The sequence below is a fragment of the Macrobrachium nipponense genome, chromosome 34, assembly GCF_015104395.2.
Source record: "Macrobrachium nipponense isolate FS-2020 chromosome 34, ASM1510439v2, whole genome shotgun sequence".
NCBI classification, from domain to species: Eukaryota; Metazoa; Arthropoda; class Malacostraca; order Decapoda; family Palaemonidae; genus Macrobrachium; species Macrobrachium nipponense.
Genome location: NC_061095.1, coordinates 32,008,402 through 32,021,843, shown reverse-complemented (window position 1 = coordinate 32,021,843; position 13,442 = coordinate 32,008,402).

The following is a 13,442-nucleotide window of genomic DNA, read 5'->3' as shown; positions in this document are numbered from 1 at the left end:
ATATCTATCTATCTATCTGTCTATCAATCTGTTCATCAAATTATTGGCACCAGAAAGAAAGAAAACACCTAAATCTAAGTTGCAATGATGCATCGCTGGAAGTGTCAGAGGGCAAAATAAAAGGGTAATTACCTCTATTGACATCGCAGATAACAGCAACTTGGTTGACAGTTGTAACTACTATTCGGTTGTTTTCGCGGTCATATAACGTTGTAAATCAATCTACGTAAAAAAAAAGAAGGGAAAAAAATGACCATTCAACCTGCTTATTCATGATGCGCAGTTTGGTGTCCCTTGGCAATATTATCAATATCGTGCTTCGCTTGTGAAACTCCCGGTCCACTCCAAAGCAGAGGAGGCAGGGGGTTCCAGGGCTTCTCTTTCATCATCCTCCCACCAGGTCCCCCCCGAAGTTCCTCCTCCAGACAGGTGTAAATAACTGTTATTTCTCCGGTCTGCTGCTTCTCTTTCCTGTCTCTCAACGCCTCCTCCTCCTCCTCTTCCACCTCCGCCAGTGTTTTCGATGTTCCTCCTCCTCCTCTTTCGGTAAACTTACTTCTCTTTCTGAATGTCCCAGTCGGCTTCCCCTTTCACAACACGCAAAACGTCCCGTTCTATGCTTGTATATATCGTAATTTTACTCACATCCATAAAAACGCCAACATATAAAAGTAAGTACTATATTTCCGACACTGCCGTCTCTCTCTTCAAGTAGGTAATGAATGAGAAAAGGTACAGAAAAGGCGGTGTATTTATACCAAGAGATCTATCCACAGGTAGCTGTTTCACTAGGTCATCCTAGCTGATAAATTCTCTTTAACTATCCAGGGTTAATTTTCCTAAGCGTTGGTTGAAGGAAGATTTTATCTGTGATATATATATATATATATTATATAGTATATATAAATATATATGTATATAGATATAATATGTATGTATGTATGTATAACTGAATCACGAAAGTTAGGAACGTGATAAATCCATAAATAAAGGTATATTTCACGAGGGAAAATAAACAACGGAGTATCCGCGAGATCTTTCGACGTTCATTACTTAGCAGAAGAACTGCTAAGTAAAGGACGTTTGAACGTCGAAAGATCTCGCGGATACTCCATTGTTTATTTTCCCTCGTGGCATATACCAGACAGAGGAGAGACAGAGATAGACGGACAGACAGACGAACAGAGAGAGAGAGAGAGAGAGAGAGAGAGAGAGAGAGAGAGAGAGAGAAATCAAAATATACCTGCAGATATACATTTAGGCCCCGTAATAAATTTCATCCACGTTAAGCCATAATTCCCTAATAAGATAAGACCACAACTTACACGACATTAGCCGCGCGTCAAACAACATAACCAGTTCGTCAAACAGCCCCACTCACGTATACCGGCACCAGGCGCCTCTAATTTACATGGATTCTCGTGTCTGTCGCCTCCTGGAAATCCGTCCTCTTCTAACCCTTAATGCCGTCAGTGCATCTCATCCGGTGCACTGTAGGTACTCTACCTCCTTTCATTTTCTCGTTCTTCCACCTTACTTTCCACCCTCTCCTGACACTTGATTCATAGTGCAACTGCGAGGTTTTCCTCCTGTTACACCTTCCTAACATTTACTGTCAATTTCCGTTTCAGCGCTGAATGACCTCATTGTCTGAATGACCTCATTGTCCCCAGTACATGGCTTTTGACCAAAATTATATCTATTCAATTCAGTTCAATTCCTCCGTCTAAACACTTCCGGATTATAAGCTCTTCATCAAGCAGCCGTCATCAGTTCTCACTTGATCAGATCATCTCGAGACGTTCTAATCCTTCCTTTCACGTAAGTTTGCCTCTTCACCGTTTATTCTTTGTACGAGGATCTCCGTATTCATTACTACTTAACCCTTTCTGTTGGTGACAGTTTATCTGAACAGCTTCAACATTTTTTATTTGCATTCGGTATCTAATAAGAACAACTGGCTCAACAATCACTACGTACATGTCCTTATATTTATATGTGTGTTTGTGCGTACGTACATGATTATATGTAAAGAGATATTCTTTTTTCCGTTGCAATTATTCTTTGCCTACTTTTTTTTTATTCAATTATCAGTCTATTTGACAGGCTTCTATCACTGGTTGAAATGACACGTTTTCTTTACCACGAACCTTTAAACGACAACCTAGTGAATTTAATTATTTCAACCACCTTTAAAGATGTATGATCTTTTTATCTCATTATGAAGCAATTAGAAAAGATCATTTAAATTTTTCTTGTTGATAAATACTTCTCTACGAACGCCAGAGTGAGACGTTAATGACCCATCCACGTGTAAACAAACTTCGCTGTTTTAAATAGACACAACAGCTCGCCAGATGGATGATTTCCATAGCTGAAACTACAGTTACGGGAGAGTGAAATGATGACATGGAAAAACTGTAAAACGGTTCTCTCTCTCTCTCTCTCTCTCTCTCTCTCTCTCTCTCTCTCTCTCTCTCTCTCTCAGCATGTAATAGCTGTCTTTCAATCAACTGCCTGTATTAACATTCCTAAATGATCCCATAAAACAAACCGGCAGTCAGCGATCAAATGGAGCCAGGCCGAGATAGAAGAGTCAATGCACACAGCCTTGGAAGAACAAGACGCTACAAATATGGCATTAGGATTAAGCTACGTTTTTCATTTGTTTACGTCTCTCTCTTCGAGGAGGGAAGCGACTTGTGACGAACAAAACATTACCAAGTAATAAAGTCGTTAAACTACGACGAGAAGTTTCTCTCTCTCTCTCTCTCTCTCTCTCTCTCTCTCTCCAAAATGAATACACAGCGTTCACTCACTCTCAGCTATTTGAGACATTCTCCCCATCCATATTATCAGCTGTAACTACCCAGACTTATATTATTATTAACATAACGCACACTTTCAGTGTCATTCTAAACAAGCAAAACCTCCAGACGCTTTCTCTTAACGAGAGGTATCAACAACGATGACGATGACAACAATCTGGCGAAAACCCCCTGAGTGCCAATCACAATCGTTGTTGTCTGCCATTTGTGCGGTATGATTAGGGCATATCACCCAGTCACCACTCGGGGCATTCCCACGGCACTTGGTCGAAGTGAGGCGGGGGCATGGTGGCACCATTACCATAACCGCTTCCATTGTTGTTGCATTACGGGGGGACAGTACTCTTTCGTGGGAGGTGGGGAGTTAGGGGGGGGAGGGGGAGGAGCTCATGCACGTCTGTCTGTATGTCTTTCCCCCATTGAATGGTCCAAGTGACGTTGTCGCTATTGCTACTGTTGAGATAACTGCGACCATACCGCATGCAATAACTGCCATTGTTCAGTTTTCAATCGCTTTTTATAGTTCAGCTGCTGAAATGGATCGTGTGGTTCTCACCCTGAATGACATTGCTGCGATGGAAGTTGGGCTTTCTGGTTTAAGTCAGTCAGTCAGTCACTCAGAGGACATTTCAGAGCTTCTAAGCTTGTAAGTTTTGTTAGAAGTTTCAGACATGTTTTAAGGGGATTGTGTCAACATATTTTCTGAAATTTATTTTTTGCAACGAGAAAGTATTGTACGGATGAAGACACTTCAGTACAAGTAAAAACAAAACTAGAATATAATTTAAATACAGAAAACGTTTAAATTAGGTATAAATCTCTCATAAATGACAGAACGCGGAGGCTTTAGTAGATTCGAACGGACGGACAATCTCTTTGCAGTCCCGCGGTGGCAATGGAATGGGGATAGGGGATGAGGAGGAGTTACTTGCTGTTATCACCATTCAATGTCACACGTCTTTCGATGATAATGTCGTTGTCAAGAGAGGACGCGTCAATGTCTGCGTTAATGGCAGAATTGATCATATCTGCAATGAGTATTCAGTCTGCATGATATCAAGTTTGGGGGGGAAGGGGTCTGAAGAGGGGTGGCGGGAAGGGCCCACAAAGAATCCTCACAGTCTAGGACTACATTTTCAAGAGCATTATCCCGCGCAAGTTCCCTTAAACTAGTCAGATAATCGCATTATATTCATCCTTGAGATATACTGTTGGTAGGTCGCCCTTGTTCGTATTTTGGCGATGTTATTGCCCATGTAACCACAGCACCATTTCTCCGAATCGCACAACCCACTCTGAGAAAGAAAAATTTCGGCTTTACCGTCATATCACGAAAAAAGGGTTCCACAATACTCGGTTTAATCTTTCACTCCAACGCAGTGCCTTTCCCAGCTACCTCATCCTTTGTACAGTAACGTGTAAAGAACTCCACTGTTGAAATTGACTGCATTGCTTACAATTAAAAGAACTTCATGAAAGTACGTTATCATTTTCTCTAACTCATGATTTTTAATTCTGTCTTATGATTTTTACCGGTCCGGAGCCAGGATAAAAGAACACATTAGTCTTACCTGCAGCTAGATTTTTACAAGCATTTGTACAACCTAGAAGTGGTAATCAGATGCCACTAATTTGTCCAGTCTTTAGGACATAGTTAGAAGAAGAAGAAGAAGAAAAAAAAAACAAATAAATAAAAAGAAAACGTTTGAATCGCCTCTTAAGGAAGGGAAGATTGTAAGTGAAATGGAAGAAAACGTTTTTCTAATTCTTTGTCAGTTACAACGACTGCTAAAGTTTGGACTACCAACAGTTTTTCACTGAGTTCCTGTCGCCATTTTATGATACAAGGAATTTTCTTTACGTATAATTCAGCAACCATCAAATATAAACAGGAAAGCAATGCAGTATCGAAATACATATAGCTTTGATTCACAAGATGAGAGAAAAAAACAAAGGTTTTTTTCTCTTATGCATTTTTAGCTACCTGTAAACTTTTCAATACTTATAATGGCAACCTATTTATCCATAAGAGACAAAACCACTGACTTACAAAGTGGCCGTTGTTCAATGTTCAAACAGGCTCTTAAAACTATAAACAGCAACAGTTTATAACAAACTTTCGCGAACAATATTATCGTAACATACCAGATAGCATAAAATTATATTCCCACAACCACTTAATGATTTCATGTCAAATCGAATGGAGAAAGAACATTTGAAATTGTATACTGTCTTGAGCGCTTTTAGTCCCACTGAAAGCTCTGTTACGAAGTTTATAATTGATCCAGGGAGCTGATTGCTTGTTCGTGACGCTTGTAATAGTATGTGCTGTAACCGCGAGGGAATATTATCACTTATTTTTTTCCATTTGCTTCTCAAAGGTGAAGTTACATTGGCCTAGGGAAATACAAGAAGATAAGTGGAAGGCGGTGCATGAATTTCTATCACTATTCTTGGAAGTGGGACGTTCTTCCCAGGCACTGATATAATAGTAGACAACAAGTAAAGTTACGAAAGTTTGGTCACTGTGTATTAGCAGCACTTCACTGTTGCCAACTTTATTATCTTTATTTAATCATTGTCTCCGGTCTAGTAGGTTGTATGGTTCCTTTATATTTTCTGCTCACAGATGCCCATCTGACAATATCACGCATACCGGTTGCGGTATGGTCCTATCCTTTCGTAGTAGCCTGGGAACCTCGTTGGACGAGTGGGTTACATTCCCGCCTACCGATTAGGTAATCCGAAGATCGATTCTCCGCTCTGCCAACGTGGAACCAAAGGAATGTATTTCTGGTGATTAGAAATTCATTTCTCGATATAATGTGGTTCTGTTCGGATCCCACAGCAAGCTGTAGGTCCCGTTGCTAAGTAACCAATTAGTTCCTAGCAACGTAAATGAATATCTAATCCTTCGACCCAGCTAGGAGAGCTGTTAATCAGCTCAGTGGTCTGGTCAAATATAGATAGATAACAACAACAACAACAAGCTTTCGTAGTAGCCAATGCAAACACCGAAAATTAGGTGAATGACCACACTAGCACAGGCCACTAGTACGGCATGCATAGCAGAATTTCCCTCCCAACCAACCGACGCTATTTGCATCATGTAGCTATGGTGTTAGAAACCTCAAACGATTGTAAAAATAATTCAGAAAGTGGGTAAGGATAGGGAAGAGAAGGATAAACGCTTTAAAGCACACTTGAGAAAGTAAATAGATTGAAACAGGGAATTTGGCTCGTGTAGGGAAGGAGTCGGGGCATGCGCAGTCCCTGTCTAAAAACATCTCACATACGATTTTGTGGCTAAAGACTTCAAAAAGACAGTTTTGCCTCCACGAGAGTCAAGGAATGCTGAAATTATGCAGTGATGAGATCATTCTCACCAAGGAGATGGGATTAGCCTTGAAATATCTAGCATAATGAACTTTGCCACTTCCAAGCTGAGGACAGAGCCTCCCAGCCTCAGTTGCGATGCAACATTAGCATATTAGAACAGCATGACCATTTCATAGTCCTTTATCAAGCTCAAGTGTTCTGTTTACCGCTGATGCTCCGAAAATGAGCTGCCGGTGCAATTTATGACTTCCCTAATTGACGCTTTATTTGGTTTCGCTTAATGACATTCATTTAATCATTGTAAAAAATGTTTGAACTTAAGAACCAATGAAATAATTATATGTTCTCTCTCTCTCTCCCTTTCTCTATATACACACACACACACACACACACATACATATATATAAATTTTAAAAAATAGTCTAATTTGAATACAATGTTTTTGGGAGTTTCGCCTTTCTTTTTATAATCTGATTTTTATTTAAAAAAGTATTTATATATATATATATATATATATATATATATACATATACATATATAGTATATACATATATTATTGAGAACATTGAAATGTTTGTTTAAACTTTTTATGTTACATTCATTGTCATCTTTTTAGGCGATTGTTTAAATACTTTTTGAAATAAAAATCAGTTATAAAAAGGAAGGCGAAACCCTAAAAAATATTGTATTCAAATTAGATTATATATATATATATATATATAATATATATATATATATATATATATATATATATTGTATATTATATAAATATATATATATAAATATATAATTATAGACTATTAATATATATATAATATAATGAATTTAGGATATTTGGCCTGGACTAATTTAATGGGACAGACAGGAATTATATGAGAGAGGAAGAGAGAAAGGATATCCCGTATCCTTGAGTGATTTCCATACCAACCAGATGGTCGCCAGTCAAACTCACGATTTGCATTCAATATTCCATTCCCAGCCATCCTTCACTACCAGCGAACCAACAAAGCTGCTTGGGTCATTGCTGAAAACGAGAGTGCCACCCTTAAAGGCAGAAGGGATACGGCTTTCCCAGGGGCAAGGAGACGTGAAAATAGTTTTATTTTGGACCTCACGAGAGTCCATCAGAGTTGAGGAAGGATATCAGACGTCAGAACCAATTGAATGACCGAAAACTGACGACCATTGAGGAACTCCTATTCCGCACACCTGAGTGCATGCTTGAGAGGAGCCTTTGAGCTGCCGCTCTCTCTCACTCTCTCTCTCTCTCTCTCTCTCACACGTGGGGTCCGCTCCTGTCGCTTCCATCTCTTCGGTTGGTGCGGTTGAGTGTGGTTGCTTGGTTGCCATCCACTGGGCGTCGCGCTCTCCGAATTACTATGGGATCTTTCTTAGACAGTGACCACCAATGGTTTTCGGGGGTCGTTATCTAATACTAATATTTCTTGGGAGGTCATTATCTTTATGATATTTGTAGTCTTTTGATAATATTTTTACCGAAATCTCCAACGGGTTTGTACAAAACCAGCCGTGGCGGGGGGTCACTTTCTAAGACAAATCCCTGCAGTGGTATCTATCACTCAGCCATATTTGATGTTAGACGCTTCGTTCCAATACTCGTCTTCTGGGATATTACCTCATTTTTCCATCGAAATTTGCTGAAGTAGTCGAAGTTGGCGGCAAACTTGGTGATAAGTTTGGAGACCAGATGACGGGATGATGCCAGAACTCTTCCTCGAGGGACACTTTAGGGTCGAGCGGTATTGACAGTTTCAGGAGATGAAAGACTGTCAACTGCCAAGAGTTTGTCGTTGTTCTTTACGAACAATGTAGAATATTATCGTTCCAGCATCACCATTTTTTGTCACCATTACAACATTAAAATTTTTACCGCGAACGAATTTTTGTGGTATTGCCTCTATAACTATTGTCTTCGTTATGTCCTGTTAAAGAGGATATTCATTCAAAATAAACAAGTAAATAAATAAATGAATAAATGATAATAATAATAATAATAACTAATAATAATATAATAATCAATAATAACTAATAATAATATAATAATAATAATATAATAATTATTATTATTATTATTATTATTATTATTATTATTATTATTATTATTTTATTATTATATTTTTTTTTTTTTTTTTTTTTTTTTGCTCTATCACAGTCCTCCAATTCGACTGGGTGGTATTTATAGTGTGGGGTTCCGGGTTGCATCCTGCCTCCTTAGGAGTCCATCACTCTTCTTACTATGTGTGCCGTTTCTAGGATCACACTCTTCTGCATGAGGCCCGGAGCTACTTCAGCCTCTAGTTTTTCTAGATTCCTTTTCAGGGATCTTGGGATCGTGCCTAGTGCTCCTATGATTATGGGTACGATTTCCACTGGCATATCCCATATCCTTCTTATTTCTATTTTCAGATCTTGATACTTATCCAATTTTTCCCTCTCTTTCTCTTCAACTCTGGTGTCCCATGGTATTGCGACATCAATGAGTGATACTTTCTTCTTGACCTTGTCAATCAACGTCACGTCTGGTCTGTTTGCACGTATCACCCTATCCGTTCTGATACCATAGTCCCAGAGGATCTTTGCCTGATCGTTTCTGTCACTCCTTCAGGTTGGTGCTCGTACCACTTATTACTGCAAGGTAGGTGATGTTTCTTGCACAGGCTCCAGTGGAGGGCTTTTGCTACTGAATCATGCCTCTTTTTGTACTGGTTCTGTGCAAGTGCCGGGCATTCACTTGCTATGTGGTTTATGGTTTCACTTTTCGTATTGCACTTCCTACATATGGGGAGAGATGTTATTTCCGTCTATCGTACTTTGAACATATCTGGTTCTTAGGGCCTGATCTTGTGCCGCTGTTATCATTCCTTCAGTTTCCTTCTTTAGCTCTCCCCTCTGTAGCCATTGCCAATTGTCATCGCTGGCTAGTTCTTTAGTCTGTCTCATGTATTGTCCATGCATTGGTTTGTTGTGCCAGTCCTCTGTTCTTTCTGTCTTTCTCCTGTCTCTGTATATTTCTGGGTCTTCGTCTGCTTTTATTAGTCCTTCTTCCCATGCACTCTTTAGCCACTCGTCTTCACTGGTTTTCAGATATTGCCCCAGTGCTCTGTTTTCGATGTTGACGCAGTCCTCTATACTTAGTAGTCCTCTCCCTCCTTCCTTTCGTGTTATGTATAGTCTGTCCGTATTTGCTCTTGGGTGTAGTGCTTTGTGTATTGTCATATGTTTCCTGGTTTTCTGATCTATGCTGCGGAGTTCTGCCTTCGTCCATTCCACTATTCCTGCGCTGTATCTGATTACTGGCACTGCCCATGTGTTTATGGCTTTTATCATATTTCCGGCGTTGAGTTTTGACTTGAGTATCGCCTTGAGTCTCTGCATATATTCTTTCCTGATCGTGTCCTTCATCTCTTGGTGTTTTATATCTCCTCCTTCCATTACTCCCAGGTATTTGTATCCTGTCTCATCTATGTGTTTGATGTTGCTCCCATCTGGTAGCTTTTATCCCTTCAGTTCTCGTTACTTTGCCTTTTGTATGTTGACTAAGGCGCATTTTTCTATTCCAAACTCCATCCTGATGTCCTCAGATACAATCCTTACAGTCTGGATTAGGGTATCTATTTCCTTGATGCTCTTACCATACAGCTTGATGTCGTCCATGAACATCAGATGGTTGATTCTTCTGTTGCCTCTTTTCTTGAGTTGGTACCCGGCATCCATCTTCTGTAGTACTTTTGTCATGGGAATCATGGCTACTACGAAGAGTAGTGGGGACAGTGAGTCGCCCTGGAAGATCCCTCTCCTGATATTAACCTCTGCTAGTCTTATTCCAGCTTGTAAGTATTGTATTCCAGTTGCGCATTGTATTTTTGAGGAAGCTGATGGTATTTTCCTCTGCCCCATATATTTTCAGGCATTCTATTAGCCATGTGTGTGGTATCATGTCGAAGGCTTTCTTATAGTCTATCCATGCCATGCTTAGGTTGGTTTTCCTTCTCCTACTGTTCTTCATTACCATTTTGTCTATCAGGAGCTGGTCTTTTGTGCCCCTACACTTCCTTCTGCAGCCTTTCTGTTGGTTGGGGATGGTGTTTGTTTCCTCTAGGTAGTTGTATAGCCTTTCACTGATGATACCTGTTAGTAACTTCCACATTATTGGTAGGCAGGTGATAGGCCTGTAGTTACTGGCTATATTTCCCTTACTCTTGTCTTTTTGTACTAAGGATGTTCTTCCTGTGGTCATCCATTTGGGTGCTTGGTGATTTGAGATACAATGCTGGAGTTGTTCTGCTATTCGTGGGTGTAGGGCCTTGAAGTTTTTGAGCCAGTATCCATGGACTTCATGGACCTGGGGCTTTCCAGTTTGGCATTTTCTTTAGTTGGTGTCTGACTGTGTCTGTCGTGATGTCTGTGAATCTTTGTTTTATTCTCCCTGTTTCTTCTTCCTTGACTTCCTGGAGCCATGTTGCATGTTTGTTGTGTGATACCGGATTGCTCCATATGTTTTCCCAGAGTCTCTTACTTGGTTCGGCTTCAGGAATTTCTGGGTGGTTGTCTTCCCCTCTTAGTTGGCTGTATAGTCTTTTCTGGTTGGTTCCGAATAGTTTGTTCTGTTGGTATCCCTTATTCCTGTTCATGTATCGTTGGATCTTATGTGCTTTGGCCTTAAGCCTCTGTTTTACATCTTCTATTGTGTTGTTTAATCCCCTCTCTTGTACTTTGTATTTCTCGTTGAGTTCCTCCCTTGTTTTCTTGCTTCTTAGCCTTTTTTCTGCCATCTCTTTCAGTTTACTCAAGTCAGATCTCATCACCATGATTTGCTTTTCCAGTCGCCTTATTATTATTATTATTATTATTCTGTTACCGAAAACGACAGAACTAAGCGAGATGATTTTATATATTTTTTTTATAAGAAAAATAAAAAAACAAGATATAAAATTAACTCGCTTAATTCTGCTTAATTACCTAAGAGAGGGGTTTTTAACCAAATTATTATTATTATCATTATTATTTTATTATTATTTTATTATTATTATTATTATTATTATTATTATTATTTTTTTTACTCTACCACAGTCCTCCGAATTCGACTGGGTGGTATTTAATATTATTATTATTATTATTATTATTATAATTTTTTTTTTTTTTTTTTTTTTTTTTGCTCTATCACAGTCCTTCAATTCGACTGGGTGGTATTTATAGTGTGGGATTCCGGGTTGCATCCTGCCTCCTTAGGAGTCCATCACTTTTCTTACTATGTGTGCCGTTTCTAGGATCACACTCTTCTGCATGAGGCCCGGAGCTACTTCAGCCTCTAGTTTTTCCAGATTCCTTTTCAGGGATCTTGGGATCGTGCCTAGTGCTCCTATGATTATGGGTACGATTTCCACTGGCATATCCCATATCCTTCTTATTTCTATTTTCAGATCTTGATACTTATCCAATTTTTCCCTCTCTTTCTCTTCAACTCTGGTGTCCCATGGTATTGCGACATCAATGAGTGATACTTTCTTCTTGACTTTGTCAATCAACGTCACGTCTGGTCTGTTTGCACGTATCACCCTATCCGTTCTGATACCATAGTCCCAGAGGATCTTTGCCTGATCGTTTTCTATCACTCCTCAGGTTGGTGCTCGTACCACTTATTACTGCAAGGTAGCTGATGTTTCTTGCACAGGCTCCAGTGGAGGGCTTTTGCCACTGAATCATGCCTCTTTTTGTACTGGTTCTGTGCAAGTGCCGGGCATTCACTTGCTATGTGGTTTATGGTTTCATTTTTCGTATTGCACTTCCTACATATGGGAGAGATGTTATTTCCGTCTATCATACTTTGAACATATCTGGTTCTTAGGGCCTGATCTTGTGCCGCTGTTATCATTCCTTCAGTTTCCTTCTTTAGCTCTCCCTCTGTAGCCATTTGCCAATTGTCATCGCTGGCTAGTTCTTTGGTCTGTCTCATGTATTGTCCGTGCATTGGTTTGTTGTGCCAGTCCTCTGTTCTTTCTGTCTTTCTCCTGTCTCTGTATATTTCTGGGTCTTCATCTACTTTTATTAGTCCTTCTTCCCATGCACTCTTTAGCCACTCGTCTTCACTGGTTTTCAGATATTGCCCCAGTGCTCTGTTTTCGATGTTGACGCAGTCCTCTATACTTAGTAGTCCTCTCCCTCCTTCCTTTCGTGTTATGTATAGTCTGTCCGTATTTGCTCTTGGGTGTAGTGCTTTGTGTATTGTCATTTGTTTCCTGGTTTTCTGATCTATGCTGCAGAGTTCTGCCTTCGTCCATCCCACTATTCCTGCGCTGTATCTGATTACTGGCACTGCCCATGTGTTTATGGCTTTTATCATATTTCCGGCGTTGAGTTTTGACTTGAGTATCGCCTTGAGTCTCTGCATATATTCTTTCCTGATCGTGTCCTTCATCTCTTGGTGTTTTATATCTCCTCCTTCCATTACTCCCAGGTATTTGTATCCTGTCTCATCTATGTGTTTGATGTTGCTCCCATCTGGTAGCTTTATCCCTTCAGTTCTCGTTACTTTGCCTTTTTGTATGTTGACTAAGGCGCATTTTTCTATTCCAAACTCCATCCTGATGTCTCCAGATACAATCCTTACAGTCTGGATTAGGGTATCTATTTCCTTGATGCTCTTACCATACAGCTTGATGTCGTCCATGAACATCAGATGGTTGATTTTGTTGCCTCTTTTCTTGAGTTGGTACCCGGCATCCATCTTCTGTAGTACTTTTGTCATGGGAATCATGGCTACTACGAAGAGTAGTGGGGACAGTGAGTCGCCCTGGAAGATCCCTCTCCTGATATTAACCTCTGCTAGTCTTTTTCCAGAGCTTGTAAGTATTGTATTCCAGTTGCGCATTGTATTTTTGAGGAAGCTGATGGTATTTTCCTCTGCCCCATATATTTTCAGGCATTCTATTAGCCATGTGTGTGGTATCATGTCGAAGGCTTTCTTATAGTCTATCCATGCCATGCTTAGGTTGGTTTTCCTTCTCCTACTGTTCTTCATTACCATTTTGTCTATCAGGAGCTGGTCTTTTGTGCCCCTACACTTCCTTCTGCAGCCTTTCTGTTGGTTGGGGATGGTGTTTGTCTCCTCTAGGTAGTTGTATAGCCTTTCACTGATGATACCTGTTAGTAACTTCCACATTATTGGTAGGCAGGTGATAGGCCTGTAGTTACTGGCTATATTTTCCTTACTCTTGTCTTTTTGTACTAAGGATGTTCTTCCTGTGGTCATCCATT